We start from the raw sequence: 18,820 nt of genomic DNA on the forward strand, positions 1-18,820 counted from the left end.
TCTTCGCTCCCCGATGGAGGTGTGGCCACTCCTGACTCGTGCCCTCCCCCCTGTTGTGAGCTGCCAGCGCTTGATCCCTGGCGCCCTTCCTCTTCCCTGCTCTCTGGCGGTGACGCTGGTCCCGATTTCCAACTGCTCCCCTCTGAGTCCCCTCTGGCTCTATCTTCCTGGGGTGTCCCCCTAGGCTCCCCCCTTGCCCTGGCCACTGGTGCTCCTTTCTGTGAATCTTCTGATTCACTGGAAAGACTCGGAGATCTCGGGTCGTCGTCATCACTCATCTTTTCTTCTGCCTCCTCCCCCTCGCTCTCTGTTTCCTCCCTTGCCCTTGCCTCTGCTCCTGAACCCCTGACATCCATCCCCCCCTCGAAGCCCCCTCTTCCCCCCTCCCCTCCTTCCGGTGCGGGATCTGGGTGCTGCTGTGTCAGGGGGACGAATGTCGGATACAGTTCGCTTCCCGTGGCGGGCCGCCATCCGAAGTCTTCCGGTTCTTCCTCCCTGCTCTCGTTGACGACGGTCACCTCCGCTTCCATCTCTGTGCCGCCGTGCTCGAAACCCGGGTCGTCCCCGAAAACGTCCATGTCCGTCTCTCCCTCGTTGCCTTCTGGAGACGTTGCTCGTCCTGGACCCTCCAGCCACCTTCTGCGGAACTGCTCCTCTGGTCGATCATCCCACCAATACGAGGGTTCTGAAGCAGATCCCGAGGGTGACCCCTCCGGGGAACGGGCGTCTCGTGTCGGTTCCTCGTCCGAGTCGAACCCCCGGAACGTGCTGGCTGAAAGCGTGGGCGTGAAAAGCCAGTCGTCGAAAAAGTCTGCTGGCATTGGCCTGTGTGGGAAGAGGGCATGAAACTCTTCTTTGAGCAGAGGTTCGTCTAAAGCGTAGCCCGGCACCCAGCTGTTGGCACTGGCCGGGGTGCCCTCCTTGGCGAGAAGGTATTCTACCCCCTCTTCCCCCCATCTGGAGTCCAAAATCTCCGTGACTTCGTTGATGCGCTCCTCCTGTGCCACTCCCCCTTGCCCGGTTCTCTCTCGGAGCGGACCCGGTGCCGTTCCTGGTTCCTGAAACCTGTGAGGTGCCTTGTAGGGAGTGAGCACCGATCTGTGGAACACCGGATGCATTCTGGAACCCTCCGGAAGAGCCAGCCTGAAAGCCACCGGGTTGACCTGTTCTTCGACTTGGTAGGGCCCCAGTTGTTTATGCCCTAGTTTCTTCTTCGCCAACGACCTGGCCGGCACTGCGTGGGCTGCTAACCAGACCCAGTCTCCCACATGGATCTCTTCGCCAACCCTTCTGTGTTTGTCCGCTTGTACTTTGTATGCGTGTTTAGCCAGCTCCAGGTGCCGCCGCAGCTGATCGTGGACCTCCTGCAACTCCGACGCGAACGCATCTGCTGTCTGCGGCTCCCCCTCCCCCATTCTTTCCAGTCCCGGGAAGGTTCTGGGGTGCCTCCCGTTGTTGGCGAAGAACGGCGTGACCCCCGTGGACACGTGCTTCGTGTTGTTGTAGGCGAACTCGGCGAGAGGCAGGTAATCCACCCACGTCGCAGGCTGTTGATTCGCATAACATCTCAGGTACTGCTGCATGATGGCATTGACCCGCTCCGCTTGCCCGTTGGTCTGCGGGTGTCTAGCCGACGCCAGGTTGATCTTGACGTTCAGGAAGCCCATCAGCCTCTGCCAGAAGTTCGAGATGAACTGTCGCCCTCGGTCGGACAGAATAGACCGCGGCAGACCGTGAACCTTGAACACGTGGTCTATGAACAGTTTGGCGGTTTGTTCCGCCGTGGCCACCTTCGCACACGGAATGAAATGTGCCATCTTGGAGAACAAGTCCACCACCACCAGCACAGCCGTCTTTCCCCTCGAGCTGGGCAGATCCGTGACAAAGTCCAGGGCCACTCTCTCCCATGGTTCGAACGGAGTTTGCAGCGGTTCCAGCAGTCCGGCCGGCGGTCTGTGCACTGGTTTGGCCCTCTGGCAGGTGTCACACCTCGCCACGTAGTCCGCGACTTCCCCTCTCATTCCGGGCCACCAGAAGTCTCTGGCTACTAATTCCACCGTCTTCTCCTTGCCAAAGTGCCCGGCAGTGGGCGCGTCGTGCAGCTGCTGCAGTACCTTGGCGCGAAGTTCGTCTCCCGGCACGTAGATGGCCCCTTTACGGATGAGCAAACCATCTCGCAGCTGGAACTCGTCGGTCGCTGCCGTGCCCCTGTGCACCTCTGCCATCTTTGCTTGCGCGAAGGAGTCATCCTGCAACGCTCGTCGCACCGCATCCAGGTCAACTGTCGCCGCCGCGCACGCCCACACTGTCGGTGCAAAGATGTGCATGGCGGCCGCTGGCGTTGCCTCCTCCAGATACTGTGGCTTACGGGAGAGAGCATCCGCCATGATGTTGGTGTCCCCCGGGACATATTCTATTCGGAAGTCGAAATTCGCAAAGAACTCAGCCCAACGTATCTGCCTCTGGTTCAGGAACTGTGCCGTGCGCCAGTGCTCTAGATTCTTGTGGTCCGTGCAGACCTGCACCGTGTGCTTGGCGCCGATCAGGAAGTGCCTCCACGCTTTGAACGCTGCATGAATGGCCAGCAACTCCCTGTCCCAGATGGTGTAGTTCTGTTCGGACTTGCTGAGCTTCCTTGAGTAAAACGCTCCCGGCCTCCAAACCCCCTGCGGGTCTTTCTGCAGCAGGACTGCTCCCACGGCTCTGTCCGAAGCGTCTGTCTCCACCCTCATCGGCCTGCTGGGGTTGACATGAAGCAGCTGCTCTTCCGACGCGAAGAGACGCTTGAGTGCCTGAAAGGACTGCTCCGCCTGCTCTGTCCAGATGAACTTCTTTTTCTTGGAGCTGAGCGTGTCCGTGATGGCCGCTGTCTGCATCGCAAAGCCTTTGATAAACTTGCGATAGAAGTTCGCGAAGCCGACAAACCGTTGGACCTCCTTCCGGTTGCGTGGGCTTTTCCAATCCAACACTGCTCGGACCTTGGCGCTGTCCATGGCGAGCCCTTTATCAGACAACTTGTAGCCCAGGAAATCCACCTCCGTCACGTCGAATTGGCACTTCTCCAGCTTGGCGTAAAGCCTATGTTGCTGTAGCCTGCTCAGCACTTCCTTGACGTGTCTGTCATGCTCCTGCTGCGATTCCGAAAAGATCAGGATGTCATCCAAGAAACAGACGCACGTCTTGTAGAGGAGCCCCGCCAACACGTGATGCATGAAAGCTTGAAAAACGTGGGAGCCATTTTGCAATCCAAAAGGCATAACTCTATATTCGTAGGTGCCCAGGGGCGTGAACATGGCTGTCTTCCACTCATCTCCTTCCCGCATGCGAATGAGGTTGTATGCCCCTCGCAGGTCCAACTTGGTGAACACTCTGCCCTTCCGTACCTTTGCGAGGAGGTTGTCGATTCGGGGCATGGGGAAGTCCGATGGCTTGGTCACACTGTTCAAGATGCGAAAGTCCACTACAAGTCTTTTTTGGGGCGTGTCCCGCTTCTTAACAAAGAATACCGGACTGCCCCCCGCTGCCTTGGACTCTCGGATGAAACCGCGCTCCAAATTATGATCTATGAACTCTTTGAGTTCCTGCAGTTCGTCCTCAGACATGGAATACAGCTTCCCTTTGGGCAGCGCCGCCCCCGGCAGCAGGTCAATTTTGCAGTCATATGGTCTGTGGGGGGGTAGCCTGTCTGCCTCCTTCTCGCAGAAAACCTCCAAAAATTCCGCGTACTTGTGGGGAACCGCTTGCAGCGTGCCTAGCTGCAGCTGTGACTCCTCTTCCCCTCCTTCCTGCCTGGGCACGATGCAGTGTTCAGCGCAAAAGGAAGAGCCGAAGGTCAGCTGCCTCTGGTACCAAGCCAGCGTCGGGCTGTGCTTGTCCAGCCAACTCATGCCCAATACAATGGGCGTGTCCGATAGTTGAGTGACATTGAAGCTGATGATTTCCCTGTGATTCCCAAGTCGCATCACCATCGGTGGCGTCTGCTTCACCACTTGCCCCCCTAGCAGCTCCCTGCCATCCACCGTGACAACCTGCAGGGGCAGCGTGGCAGGCAGCAACTGTATAGCGTGCCGGTCGACAAAGTCCTGCCCTATAAAGTCCGCATTGCTTCCGGAGTCAATGGTGATTGGCACGTCCATGGTGATTCCATTGGGCAGCTGGAGCGACGCGGTGAGCCTCACTACCGGTTTGGGCGGGAGGGGGTCCATGGGCTGTAAAATCTCTGGGGACTGCTTCACTGACACGTCTGGCTGGGCCCCAGTGCCTCTTCCTCCAACCAGACTCCGTCGTTTCCCTGCTGTGGTTGTCCTTGCTGCGTTGCTGCAGTTACCATTGCTGAGGCTGCAGTGTGCTTGTGGAGCCTCTGGGGACACTCTTTCGCCATATGCTGTGGATCATCGCAGATGTAACACTTCCTGTTCCCTCTAGGAGGCTTCGCTTTCACTGCTGCCGGTGCTAGGGCTCTGGCTGCTGACTGAGCCCTTGCACCTCCAACCTCCATAGGTTCCGCTCCTCCTCCTGGCGGAGGCGTGGATTGCGCACGCGCTGCTTCTCTGGGAAGGAAGGAGGAGCCCCTGGCTGGTTCGCGCCCTCCACGCCCTTCGCCACTGCTCCACGGACGTCCTTCCAGCCGCACCCCCACCGCCAGCGCCCTCTGAACGATCTCCTGCGTGGTCCGGGGTCTCTCCCCCCTCGCAATTTCATCTTTAACCGAGCCGTGCAATCCCTCCCAAAACAGGTCTCTTACAGGAGCCGAATCTCTGTCCCATTCCAGAGCACTGACCAAAGCGAAAAAGCGGGCATGGTACTGCCTTACGCTGGCCCTCCCTTGCTTCAGTCCATGTATCTGCTGCCGAGCAAGATCCACGTCAATGCTTGACAAAAAGCACCCATCCATCGCTTTAATAAAGGCATCCGCATTTTGGAGCGCCGGATCCTTATCTCTCCACAAATTGCGCAGCCATGCTTTAGCATCTCCATGCAAATGGGACATGATGAATCCCACCTTCTCTTGCTCATCTCTAAAGTCTTTGTTCAGCAGTTGCAGTGCACACATTACATCTGCTCTAAAGTTGGGGTACTGTTGCAAATTCCCATCGAAGTGAGAGACCAAACCGCCTGTTCGTCTCCCCAACCCAATCCCCTCCGGTTTGGGTGTCAGTTGCCCTTGCTTCGTAAGCACTTCCAACCTGACCTGGAGATCCCTGTAGGCGGCAGCTGCGTCCTCCTCTCTCTTCCTGGATGCAAGAGCCTCGGCATTCAGGCGCGACACTGCTTCTCTGAGTTCCACTATCTGCTGTTCGGCCGTCATGTTGTCTGCCGTTCGTGAGCTCGCTAGTAGGTACCCGCTTTCTCTCCTCTCCGCGAGGCTGTAGATGCCCACAATTTAAGTGATGGAGCTTACTGTCAGAGTTGCTTCCAGATCCTAGCTCACAGAGGATCACGCTAGCCAGCGATCATTAAATAAAAGTCTTTATTGAGTTACAGTTTCCATTCTCAAGCTGCTGCGTGCAACCCTACGTCTAATGGTTAGATCGGCGAAGCTCCATCTGAGTCTCCGCCCCTTGTACACCAACTTAATATCCTAGCCTTGCTCCACCTTTTCCGCCTGACTGTTCTTCTCTGGGTCCCTCTGCCCCCCGGGGTCTCTTCCTTCCGGGATTCCTCTGACGCTGACGCTGACCCCCCTGACTCTTCTCCCTCCTTTCGGCGGGCTTTAGGACCTGGCTCCCTTTCCGGGCTGCCTACTGCGCCACCTTCCTGTGCATTTGAACTTGTCGCGCGCGCCCAACCTTCCACCTTCCGTCTGACCGTTTCTTCGCTCCCCGATGGAGGTGTGGCCACTCCTGACTCGTGCCCTCCCCCCTGTTGTGAGCTGCCAGCGCTTGATCCCTGGCGCCCTTCCTCTTCCCTGCTCTCTGGCGGTGACGCTGGTCCCGATTTCCAACTGCTCCCCTCTGAGTCCCCTCTGGCTCTATCTTCCTGGGGTGTCCCCCTAGGCTCCCCCCTTGCCCTGGCCACTGGTGCTCCTTTCTGTGAATCTTCTGATTCACTGGAAAGACTCGGAGATCTCGGGTCGTCGTCATCACTCATCTTTTCTTCTGCCTCCTCCCCCTCGCTCTCTGTTTCCTCCCTTGCCCTTGCCTCTGCTCCTGAACCCCTGACAAGTACCATAAAATCACATGTAAATTAAGAGGTAGTGACTTGATCTTTAGTTTCCTACAATGAATTTTGTGCATTGCTATGGGTTGAACATGTCGATAGTGCAAAGATAATAAGTTTCTACATTAATACTATATTCGGGTAACCTACATAGGTCTGGAAGCATGGCGAGGTATTCTCATATATTAGCCACCCAAACTTTCAATGTTAAAACACTGACTTCAGAGAGGCTATGACATTGTTGAAAGATTAGACAATCTCAACAAATCTGTACATGCGTGTGTGTTTAGTCAGTAGAAAATGTGGCACCTGTGATTTGAAGTAATATTCTCCTGTATGAACACTTACTTGCCACCTTTGTTTTATATCATTTTAATATGTTAAGCATATCTTAACGCTGGTGGAAGAAGAGAGGCATTGTGTGCATACCAAGCTGATAACCAAGCCTTTGAGAGAAATGAGCTTAATGTAAATATTCAGGTGTGCTAGGGATATGAGCTCACACATTGTAGCCAAGGAGAAGAGAAAAACTCATCTCTCATAATGAGCACAATTTAAAAACAGACCATCTACATGCAAGTTAGCTAATTATAATGTTGTGTATTTGGCAGCTCTAGTTTTTGCTTAGTGTTGCAATAGGTGAGTGCCATTATTTTGTAGTAGCAATAATGGTGCATCAATAACTAAACTGGAAACCAGGTCTAAAAACCAAGACTAAAAAAAAGTGGTAATGCCTAGATCAGCTTTCCCCAACCTGTGGCCCTCCAAATGTTTTGGCCTTAAGCTCCCATCAACCCAAGGCAGAATGACTTTTGGTATCCGTCTGTCTCAGGAGACTTTTATTAAAAACAAACAAAAAAATCATAGATAAATGCAGAAACAGGACAGAATGTAGAAGTTTCACTTATGTGAAATTGACACACGCCAGAAATAGATTGAGCCATCCCTGTTGGATAGGATTTACAATGCCAAGGAAACCTATTGAGAAATGGTTCCCTCTGGCATGGGAAATACTAGAATTTTCATTTTGCTGTGTTGAGATTGTCCCTTGTTTGCATTGCAACTGGAAAAAAACCACTGTGAGAATTGGGCTTCAGAATAACCAGAGCAAAAGGCAGTTTCCCATCTGGAACAGATTGCATACATCATGGTTAGGCAAGCTGCTGAGAAAGAAGAATGCTTCATTTGTCATTGTTATGAACTATTGAGCAGACTGAGTGTATGCTAAGTATTCTGCAGCAAGAAAAAGAAACTCATTAATTGCCGAGGTAAGGCATAAACTTAAGACAACTTAAATGTCAGAAGAGCAAGAAAATAACAAATGGAGCTATTCCTGTCATTACTGATCAGCAGGGTAGTTGGTAAGAGAATGGAAGGTCTCTGTTTCCAACTGCTCATGCCATTCATTTGTTAGGCACCAGTTTTAATAATCAGGGTTAGCTATCTTGGAATGAAGATGGTTTCTAATATTTTGTCTCATTCCTTTCCCCAAGATTTACAGCCTGTTTAATCTGTAAACCATAGATTTGCTTGTATTACCCCACTTGAGGACTAGCCAGGTGGAGTTCAGCCATCGACTTCTTCAAGTTTAGTTACAGAATCTGTAAACCTCACCATATTTTCAGTGCCAGGTGGACATTTTGATTCTCTAAGTCATCAATACTGTTTTTGTGACTGTTCTGATAGTAGCTGTGTGTTCATCCTGCTGTTGAATGGTGAAAGAAATTTTTGTTTTGTAATTGATTATTGTGGTTGAGCACTTTCAGCGTGTAATTCTGGGTTGTATCCAATGAAGTCATTGTGTGAGTGGAATGACTTCCCCACACACTACAGAACTTTCCCTACTATACTTCATCAAACCCTCCTGACCAATTTTAGGGGCATGTGGGGAGCTGCATGAGGAGGGGTGGGGAAGAAAAAGTAGGGGAAGTTCAATTGCGTGAGTGGAACCGATTCTGCTTATGCAATGACTTTGCTGGATTTAGCCCACTGTTTTTAACTGGTATATCTGCTATGTATTCTGGGTTTTTAAGATTTTATTGCTGTCATAAGTCGGTTTGAGACTTTGGTTATAGAAAGCAACTAAATACATAATAGACATTGCAATTTATTTATTTGTCAATAATTGTAGGGAATGCAGGAAATTGAAAGTGTAAAGTTAGGAAAATAAAGCAGTGTAAAACCACTGGATTAATAGTGATATCTAAGCAAATTTAATGACAGCAAGCTGTGAGTTTGGGACCTCAGTGGGACCATGAAGGAAAATCACCTTGTGGAATTCATCTTTCTGTTTTTCTTCTTGGGTACACATGAAATGTGTCGTTGGATCTTAGATCCCTCTATGATTGAATATACATACATGCAGGCATACATACATCATTTTATTTGTATGCTGCCTTTCCATAGTTCAAACCATGCTCAAGGTGGCTTACAACCTGAAAAAATAATACAACATAACAAAAGTAGTCATAAACAATAACTAAAACAAAAAATACACAACCAAATTGATCTAGTTCTGTGTAGTATTGTTGTTGTTTAGTCATCTCAGGACCATCTCGTCCTCTGTCGTCCCCTTCTCCTTGTGCCCTCCATCTTTCCCAACATCAGGGTCTTTTCCAGGGAGTCTTCTCTTCTCATGAGGTGGCCAAAGTATTGGAGTCTCAGCTTCAGGATCTGTCCTTCCAGTGAGCACTCAGGGCTGATTTCCTTTTCTGTGTAGTATAATAAGATATAAAATAAAGATAACAAAAAAATCAACAACAGCAACAACAACCCCCCCCCCAACAACAACCCCAAAACTATACCCCAGCCTGTTCAGCAGCAGCTTTTGTACCTGGAGTTAGTTAGGGCCCCACCCTCCCATGCCAGGTGGAAAAAGGCCGGCAAAGCAGGGAGGAGGTCCAATCTTAAATATGAAGCAATGTGAATAAATCACCTTAAAATGCAGATTCCAGAGAAAAAGCCATTGTCCTGCCTTGAACCACCATTTTTCTTTTCACAGCAGGTGCAGAATTGTCTCATGTCAGTATGGTATGGCTTATTATAGCAGTTAATGTCTGAGGTAGCGCCTTTCCCTGGTCACTTCCTTCTATTGTCAGTTCACTCGAAGTGGGCAGAGTTGGAGCTATCTGTTCATGTGGGAAAGAAGAGAGTCCAAGTCTTCAACCTTCCTGTACTGTATTCTGTAGAAAGCAATTGATTGTCCTTGTGGTTAGTCTTACAACAGGAAAAATGGAAATAATTTCTTCTAAATACATATGCAGACCTACGAATCCAGGTGGCCTAGTGGCAGAGACAGTGCCAGATTTACGTATAAGATAAACAAGCTATAGCTTAGGGCCCCACTCTTGTGGGGGGCCCCCCAAAAATTAAAGGAAAAAACTGGATGTACATTTCCAAAATATAAGATAAAAAACAAATAAAATAAAACCTACATACAGCAACAGTGTTTTGTGTTGTGTAGGCTCCTATGAATTACCATATAGCATATATTCAACACCAATAACAGTGATAATTTGTTTTTGACAAAGGACAGCTGGACATATAAAGGGCCCCATTACCTTCAGTAGCTTAGGGCCTCATCAAACCTAAATCCGGCCCTGAGCAGAGAAGAACCAAACTCTGTATTGGTACTTGTTACCAGTGCTTTTTTTTCTGAGGGGACACAGGGGTACGCATACCCCTAAACATTTTGTGAATCTTTGTACTTTTGTCCACTTACTGTATTTATTTTGCCCAATGGTGATTTTCTTGAGTCAAAATGAGAGTACCTGTAAACATTTTTTTAAATAAAAAAGGTACTGCTTGTAGTTGCACCCGAGAAGACAATTCCCAAACCTCAATGGACATGCACAAGGGGCTTTCTCTGTCACTCTTCTGCGTTAAAGATCCCTGAGCCATTAAAGCAAAGGAGCTTGTCCTGAAATGGAAGCACTGTACTCCAGCTCTTTCTCTCTGCTTCTGAAACAGCCACTTGAGTACACGGCAAAGACAATTGTTACTTAATGCAGGTTAAGGAGACCAGTGCAAAAATTACAAACGTTGTCTGGCAGGAGTTTCCTGTATTTCTCTGCAACAAGAAGGATAATTTTAGCAAGCTAAAGAATTATTTGTATTTCTTCCAGGAGAGAGGGATAACTGTCTCGCACTGTAAAAAAGCAAACAAACCTCACAAACTTCAGTGAGCAAAGAACCACTGAGCCATTGCAATTTTAATTAAAAGAAGAACTTCCCAGTTATGGTAAATGACCCTGGGTTTGGGGTTTTTGCTTTGATTTTCACATCTTTTTAATCTACTTGGAATTTCAAAATCTATTACTTGTTTGCACACTATGCAAACAAGTCTGTAGTTATTCTTTATTGTTGCTTTCCTTACTGTTATTTTGTGCTGCTGCTAGAGGTCTAAAGGTTTTTCAGTAGTTTCCCGTAGGGTGCTGTGAATACTCAGCTAGAACTCCTTTTGAAAGGAAGTGTGGCTGTGGCTACTGTCATTACTATCTCTGACCATTTTGTGTTCAATTGCATAAAGTTCAGCTCTTCCTTGGTGGCTTCCCACCCCATCAACATATTAATGCCGGGCATTGAATTCAATGTCTACCCATGGGTCCACTTTATGTTAGAATGCCTGGCTATGCAGTCATCACTGAGACATAATCATTGTATTATTTTCAAGGAAATCACGAGCCAGATGTGCAGTGTTTTGCCACAGGAGAAGTATTATATTGTGACTATTTTTAAGAACTCTAAAATTGCTTTAATGGCGGGATGTAATGGAAAGTACAGGGTTGGAAATGGCAAACATTTTGTTCATGGTGTGTGCGTGTGTGGCAGGCAAACTACTTGGTTCATATTGCAGAGGATTTTTGTATCCTAGCCAGAGCAGGCAATATTTAGCCCAAATGTGGTCTCTCGGCCCTGTGCTTTTGTATACTTGTGTACTAATATGGTGATTGTCAAGGGATTTGCTGATGCCAGAGCACAGCTTGTTATATAAAAGGACAATTGAGAGGAAGCAGCGGGATGCTGTGTATAAAATGATTTAAGATCTTACCCATATTCAGCAACTCGGAGCTCACGTTCAGCCAGACAGATGCTTCCTGGATTAATCTGAACAACTGGACCTGATGGAAACTCAATTAAGCAGCTTTACTGTTCTGGATTCTCTAGTTTACAATACCACATGCTGCTATTCCAATTATAACATTGTTTCCTACATTTGCTTGATTCTCGGCTGTTTGAATAACTGCCATGGAAATACCCTTTAAAACTGTGCAGGCTGAAATGAGAGTTATAGAAATATGGTGCAGTACTGTCTCTGGATTCAAACTGAGTTTGCTAATAGCAAACTTAAGTTTCACTAACTTGGCCTGGCAAGGTGTATCGGTGAGGACAGTGAAGGGTTGAAGTCAAAAGAATGTTTCCGGGTTGTGTTCTTGTACAAGTCCATTTTATGGGTGTTTAAGGTTTTGTGATGTTTGCTTAGATTTATTCTTTACTGCTGCAGTTAGGAGATGGCTCTGAGACAGTGATATGTCAGTACTTCTGCTTCTTTCAGTTGAGAAGTGCAAGGTGTGAAAACCCACACTTCTTCTATAGGTCTACCAAGCTCACAGAGACTGCTGGGGATGCACAGTTATTCATAGCTGGTGTAGACGGATGCCCCAGAGGAAGAGATCGTATCTGACCTATACCATGCCAGTGGGATCATGGGGAGTTGCATATTGGACATCTTTAGAATGATTTTTTTTGAAAAATAAACGAGGTATCTTTCTGGGTAGCAAAGGAATAGAGATGTACCATTAGATTCTCAATGTACTGAATACATAACCTGAGCCTGTTCAGTAAAAGCTATCCTTCTGTCCTCCTGTTGCTATTAAGTTAGCATGGCACATGAGCAAGTACAAATACTCTCTTTGGGACATGCTGATATTGATATGTGCCAAATGGATATGCTCACAGTCCCTTTGATAAAGAGCCCAGAAAGAAACCTGACCTTGGAATTTTCTTCGGTAGATATGAAACGAATCTATAAACATGGTAGCGGAGAGTGTCCTTTTTCATTTCTGTTGATTACTTTTTCCGGAATCATGTAATTCAAATACCTGGCTCTATTCCTATTCTCTTTCACAACTGTAGCAAGCTGACAGAACGGAGATGGGAAGAAAACATGCACCAACATGATATAGTATTTACTGGATGTATATCTTAGGAAAACTTTCAATAAAGACTTAAGGAAAAAGAAAATGGACATGGAAGTTTTTAGGAACCTAGGACTGATGTTAATCACAGTGTTAATCAAGCCACTGTGTTTGGATTTAGAATAACTTGGTCCCCAGAAAATGACCCCATGAAGAAAAGTTTATCCAAATAAATAGTGACTGCCAGCCATAATTTGTAGGTCATAATTTGTACTGCCAGATGAATAGTGCAACCTGGTGACATGTCTATTCAGAAATCCGTCTCACTGAGTTAAATTGGACTCACACCTTGGTAAATAGCTTTAAGATTATGGCATTAATGATTTTCAACCCAGAAGCAAAAGAGTCGAAATGTTGTCTGTCCTTTGATTTTTCTTACCTTCAACCCCTGTTGTTTTCCTTTGGGAATCTGGAAACATTAGCTGTGGTGCAGCATGTACTGTGATTGGTTTGGATGTAGGAGACCCAGACTCATATACCTGCTGAGCAATGTCATTCAGCAGCTGACCCTAGGCAGGTAAAAAACTTGGAACCATCACTTCTACCCTTTAAAACAAACCTTTTCACAAGGCAGTACACAAAAAATATAAATTAAGCAAGTATAAAGAAATAATCTAAAAATACATAATTTTAAAGAGCATCAGTAGCATTAAAATATCAAATAATTACCCACCACTGTGACTAACTCAGGTAGTATGTAGGCATTCTGCAGTTTAGTAACCCACACAGTTCTTGTTGGCAGGCAGACTTTTGTCTTCTGGGTTTCTGGGAGTTTTCCTGTTGTTATTCTGTCTCTCACAGCTACAATAAACCTACCATTAAAATTATGGACTGGTCATTTCTTCATCAGAGGGCAAACGGGCAAATTTAGCAGGGGATCAAATACTTTTTCCCTTCACTCTACATAAGGTTCCTTGGAGTTGCTGAGCAAGTACTATATAGTGTATGCAATCTCTCCCTCTATTACAACGTTTCATGGCTATAAGCCTGAATGTCCATTAGGTGGCATTATATACACAAAGTGTGGTTCACCAGCAACTGGGGACTTTCCAATGAGTAGCCAGTATAGCATTTCATAAATTGCTTTTTTACAGACGTGTTAGTGGAGCAGAAAAGTCAGTACCAAGAAAAAACAGGAGCACAGGTTTTGGCTTTCTTGCCTGTTTCCCTCTCTGGTGAGTTTGTATCAGAAATGAAATCCTCTTGTATCCTCTTGCAAGGCTTCAGATTAGTCTCTTAGACAGTGCTGACCTTTCCTGAAAATAAGATATAAAAGTAGCAATCTACCTTACACCAAGTCAGTTCATTGATCCACTTAACTCAGCAGGTGCCCAGCGTTTCAGACTGGAATCTTTCCAGACCTAGTTGGAGGTGCCTGGGGTTGAACTGGAGATCTCTTGCAAACGGAATATGTTACCAAATTACATCCACTGTGCGTTAGAAAATATCAACATAGCAGACAGCTTCTCTGAAGGACAGCTTGGTTAACAACATTAATTTCCCCCCCTACAATGCATGGCTACTGGGTCCACGAAGCAGCAAGCCCCATGAACTGAGAATATGCCCCACAGCATGCCTCTGTAATATGCATGTAAACAAGGGCTGTACAACAAGCAAATCAATGCAGAAAGAATTATCTGAGAGAAAGAAATAATTGAAAAGCTATTATTACCACAGATTTATCTACCTCAGAGCTTGCACCCTGGAATGTTTGCCGTGCCACTGCAGGCCTAAGTGCCGTAGATGGAGCCTGTTTGTAAAGCAATGCATTGATTAAACTATGTATACGTTAACCTTTGGGTCAAGTGTTAAAAAGAAAATGTTTCGGCAACAACCACCTTAACAGCTAGAGCCTGGCTGAGCGCTACCGCATGGGGGAGGCACTCTGCAGAACACCAAAATGGTGTCTTTGCCTTCTTCCTCCAACAAACTATTTATCTTCACAGTTGGCTGTGGTGAATTTTAGCCTGAAATCAGCCAGGGCTTTACTGGGCCTTCCAGTTGTTGCATGGGACAGAGTGTAGAAGCTTGGGCAAATCTAACTTGAGTTTTAAAAATGAATATTGCTTTTATATTTTCATGATTTGCTTCTGTTCAGGCCTATGAATATATTCCTCTTTATTTTACTTACATATAATTAATAGTACATAATTAAAATGATGTGTATATGTATTAAAAAGAAAATAAAAACAGTATATATGCAGATATAAATATTTATTGCTAAATATTCATAATATTATAATATCTGTTTATCACTGATTATGGTCCAGGGGTATGTGTGTGTGTGGCACTTCACACTAGCTTGCTTTTGATCCATTTTAGGACCTGGTTAATCACTGAAATATAATAAACTTTACTGTAATGAACAAAACAGATTTATGTTGCCATATAAATAAAATATCTGGTTTCTAAATATTTTTGTTTTTTTGTAGATATTACAATAAAATATCTGTTTTGTTATTCACAGTACTCTCTCTGTGTGTGTGTGTGTGTGTGTACACACACACAAACACACACACATACCCTGTCTACCAGGAACATTTTAATTGGTGGGTGTGTCTCACACATATAATTTTTTTGAATTGTTCATTTTATTCATTTATTCATTTTATTCAAATGAATCATATAGTAGTTTACTGCCTCATGTGTTCTCTCATTCCATTAAGCTATGAAAAGACTCCTCTTTTCAATGAAGTTATTGTCCCACTGTCTAGGTTGCTGAACCTTAATGGTCAGTTTAACCATCTGTCCAGAGCCCCAGATTTTTATTAACCAGTCTTCCAGTTTGGGAAGTCTTCTTAGACTATATGAGAATTTTGAAATGCACAAAATTCAACTACAACCATCAACCTTTCCCTAACTCTTCTCCCCTCCCTGCTTGCCAGCATGAAAGTAAGAATTACCGTATTTTTTTCATGTATAAGACTAGGTTTCCCCCCTAAAAAATAATGTCCAGAATTTGGGGGCATCTTATGCATGGGGGCCATCTCCCCCAATTTTCTTAAATTGGAGTCCCCAAAAATAGGGGGTGTCTTATACATGGGGGCATCTTAGAGACAGAAAAATACAGTACATTATTCTCTTTTCCCTTCTTCCTCTTACAATAATTCAATATAACATAGAAGTCCGGAGATGCTCCAGTTTGTCCGTACAGATGGTCAGGGGTACAATTAACATACAAAAAAATCATGAAGACCTTATTTGTAAAGATGCAGCTGGGAGAGTGTTTTCCAGCCCCGTGGTATATACAACAAATTTCCACCATATGGCATAAAGCTTTTGTGGTTTTTTGGTTCCTTTTAATATCCATGTTTCATGTGTTATCTTTTCCGTTATAGCTATATGCCAGACGGTTTCAATACCAAAGCTCAATACTAAAAACGCTGCAACTCCTTACATTTTTTGAGCAGTAGATTGCCTTGCCACCACTAACAAAAGCCTTCATAAGTCCTTCATTTAAATGTCTTCATCTGTCCCTTCAAACATGTATAATATGGACAGTTGTGCTGCATATTGATTAATGAAGTATTTAGCAATCTCATCATGTACTGCTCCCCCAAATCCCTGGACTATTGGGTATTCCCACCAAGCAGAGGTACCGTCTTGCGCCCAATATTGAGGGGGTCCAGTGTGATGTCACGTGCACAGCACACACTGCATGCACATCTTCGGGAGGAGGCTGATGTGCATGCAACTCTGGGGTTGCGCCGCTCATCTCGCTTTACAGGCCGAGGGAGCCGGCGTTTGTCCGCAGACAGTTTTGGGTCATGTGGCCAGCATGACTAAGCCGCTTCTGGCAAAACCAGAGCAGCACACGGAAATGCCATTTACCTTCCCGCCAGAGCGGTACCTATTTATCTACTTGCACTTTGAGGTGCTTTCGAACTGCTAGGTTGGCAGGAGCAGGGACCAAGCAACGGGAGCTCACCCCATAGCGGGGATTTGAATCGCCGACCTTCTGATCAGCAAGCCCTAGGCTTAGACCACAGCACCACCTGCGTTACCACTTTTAAAAGAGAAGAGACATCGTGAGGTTCGAAAATGGCTCTTATTACCTATGGTGACTTAATTTCATGGTGCCACTAAAAAATCTTGCGATGTCTGGACAGTTCTATCCTAAAGTTATCTCCTACTATGTTTCGTTAACTGTGTTGTGTTCTGATCCATGTATTTGATGCACTTTTTCTATGCCAATAAAGGTGATTTATTCATTTTTTTTAGAGAGAGAGAGAGAGAGAGAGAGAGAGAGAGAGAGAGAGAGTGAGTCTGAACAGGTTATCAGAAAGGCAGGAGAGGAGAAAAAGCAAGTTCAGGTTAAAATTTGCTTCCAGCTCAAGAAGAAGACAGCAACAACAACAACAACAACAACTAAGGTTTGGTCTGGATCTCCTTTTCACATTCCTTGGCAAAAATATTTTGCATGGAAAGCCCCAGTTTCCTCAGTGTGTGCAGATAGCAATTTTCAGCAAATAGTTCGTTCATTTGTGCACTTTCTTCATTCCGGTGCTATGAGGCAGGGAAAAGATAATTGCATTTCTGGGACTGTTTATTTTTAAAAGCCAATGTGTCAAAGTGCTGTTAATAATGTAAACATTTCCAGGGTCTTTAAGAATTATACAGACAGAAGGAGTGTGATGGGAAAGGGGACGGGGACATTGTTGCACCCTACCAGTGAATTTTCACAGGGATCAAAAGATTTCCCCTCCCACAGAAGAAGGTTGTTTGGCTGGCAGGGATGTTCTGGGTCAGTGTCGCAGCCACTCAGCAGGAAATTGTTAGTTGACTGATCCTCCACAACAGCTGGCTATGGAAGAATGAGGTCCACAGACAGATAGGTCTCTTTCCCTCCATCGTTAGCGGTGGGAAAACTGAATCATGATATGATCTCTACTTACAAAGCCAGGACAGAGGATTTTTGTGTCTGTTCAGATACTTTGGGAGATAGGCCTATTCTTCAACAGAGAGGTGAGTCCCACTCTAGCTAAATATTTGACACTGAGCTGTTGAGCCTCTATATGAAATCAAAGCACACTATGGCTGTTTCTGCGCTGCTGCACATAGCATCTGTTCATGAATTAAGATAATATATAAAGCAAGCTAACACAGGGATGAGGAACCTGTGGCCTTCCAGATGTTGTCTGACTTGGCCAGAAGCCCTTAATCTAGCATCACTGCTGGTGGTAGTGGTGGGCAGCGCAGGGCGGGAAAACTCACCTTGTTGCACAACATGGAAGTTGCCGCTGGTAACCAAGAGGGGAAGGAGTAAGGCAGTCGGGAAGTCAGTGCAGTGCAGGTGCAGTGGCAGAGCCAATCTGATGCTCCTACTACTGCTGCACCTGCACTTACACCCAACCCCCTGGCCACTTTGCACCCCTCAGTTATGGGCAGTGACCTTTGCATTGGGAAGCTAGGTGAGCAATACTGCCCCACCCCGCAGACTGCTACTGACTGTGCTCGGCTTTACTCTCCCTGCACTTTGCTCATTCCTACATGCTTTCTTCCTAGAGATGATGACTCCATTAGTTTCAATTTAACTCCCTTTCTGACCAGTTTAGACATCAGCTGTATACATGCTTACCTGGGAAATAAGCACCATGGAACTCAGTGAGACTTACTTCTTGCATAGACATGTAAAAGTGTCCCCTGCTAATCACACTTCATTATTCCACTGAATGTTTTCCACATATTTGTTCTATGCCAATGCTTTTATAGATACAACCTAGTTAGATTTTAATTCATTTTAGTTGATAGGATTAGCTGTGTTTTATTGGTAAAATTCTCTGTTCCAATTTAGACGCTGTTCCAGGAATGTTTATTTGCACAGTAATGCTGTACACTCCTACTGTGCCTGAGGGGGAAAACTGAGTGTCTTCTGGGACAAAACCTTCTTGCCTTGCTGTCACAAGCAGTCCTACTATAATAAATGTTCATGAGTAAGGCAGACTGGGTTTGGCTCTTCATGCATTTAAGAATGAATAAATAAATAATCTTTCTTGGGCTGTGCAATTCACCATTTATAGTAATGCAGCAAGCCCTTATAGTTTGATTTTCCTAGAGCGACTGCCATCTGGGAGATTAAAAAAACCTCTTAAATTGACTTGCGATTGAAAGCTTGGTCCCTGAGCAACAGCAATTCATATGCTAAAAGGAGCCCATTCTTTTCCTGGAGCTTTATGGACTTACATACACTTTAAGTTGCCCTGCTGCATATTTCTATGGTAATCACACCGCAGCACACAACAGTGTCAGGGAGACTCATTTTTCTATCAGATCTGTTCCTATGCCCAGAAGATACAGCTATGTGCTTATGGGCTGCTCCATTCACAGGCTGCTTACACCAGTGTAGTCCTATAGGCTTCACTAGGTCTGTACCAGTGTAAGTGGGCAACTAATCTCATAGACTCTGTTCCTCAAACCAATCTGTTGTTGCGAGTCTTATTCATTATGAAACCTTTGAGAATAGA

The 18,820-nt window shown here is 46.0% G+C and overlaps 1 protein-coding gene and 1 long non-coding RNA gene across 4 annotated transcripts in view; one reads left to right on the top strand and one right to left on the bottom strand.

Moving 5' to 3' along the window:
* Positions 1 to 18,820, top strand: part of LHPP (phospholysine phosphohistidine inorganic pyrophosphate phosphatase) — a 113,523-nt gene that overhangs the window by 45,679 nt on the left and 49,024 nt on the right. Inside the window, exon 7 of one of the 3 annotated variants that reach the window (XR_013986360.1) lies at positions 10,284 to 10,399. The exons of the other annotated variants lie outside the window; for them this stretch is intronic. The gene's annotated coding sequence lies outside the window, so the exon portion shown is untranslated. The remainder of the gene's footprint in view (positions 1 to 10,283; positions 10,400 to 18,820) is intronic. 3 annotated transcript variants of the gene reach the window in all.
* LOC308477098 lies at positions 8,156 to 14,524 on the bottom strand. The gene is made up of 3 exons (XR_013986370.1): positions 12,736 to 14,524; positions 9,095 to 9,341; positions 8,156 to 8,870 (listed from the first exon to the last, which is right to left on the bottom strand). It is a non-coding gene; the product is annotated as an uncharacterized lncRNA (long non-coding RNA).

This window comes from Podarcis pityusensis (assembly GCF_964106645.2).
Source record: "Podarcis pityusensis genome assembly, chromosome: 5".
Lineage (NCBI taxonomy): Eukaryota > Metazoa > Chordata > Lepidosauria > Squamata > Lacertidae > Podarcis > Podarcis pityusensis.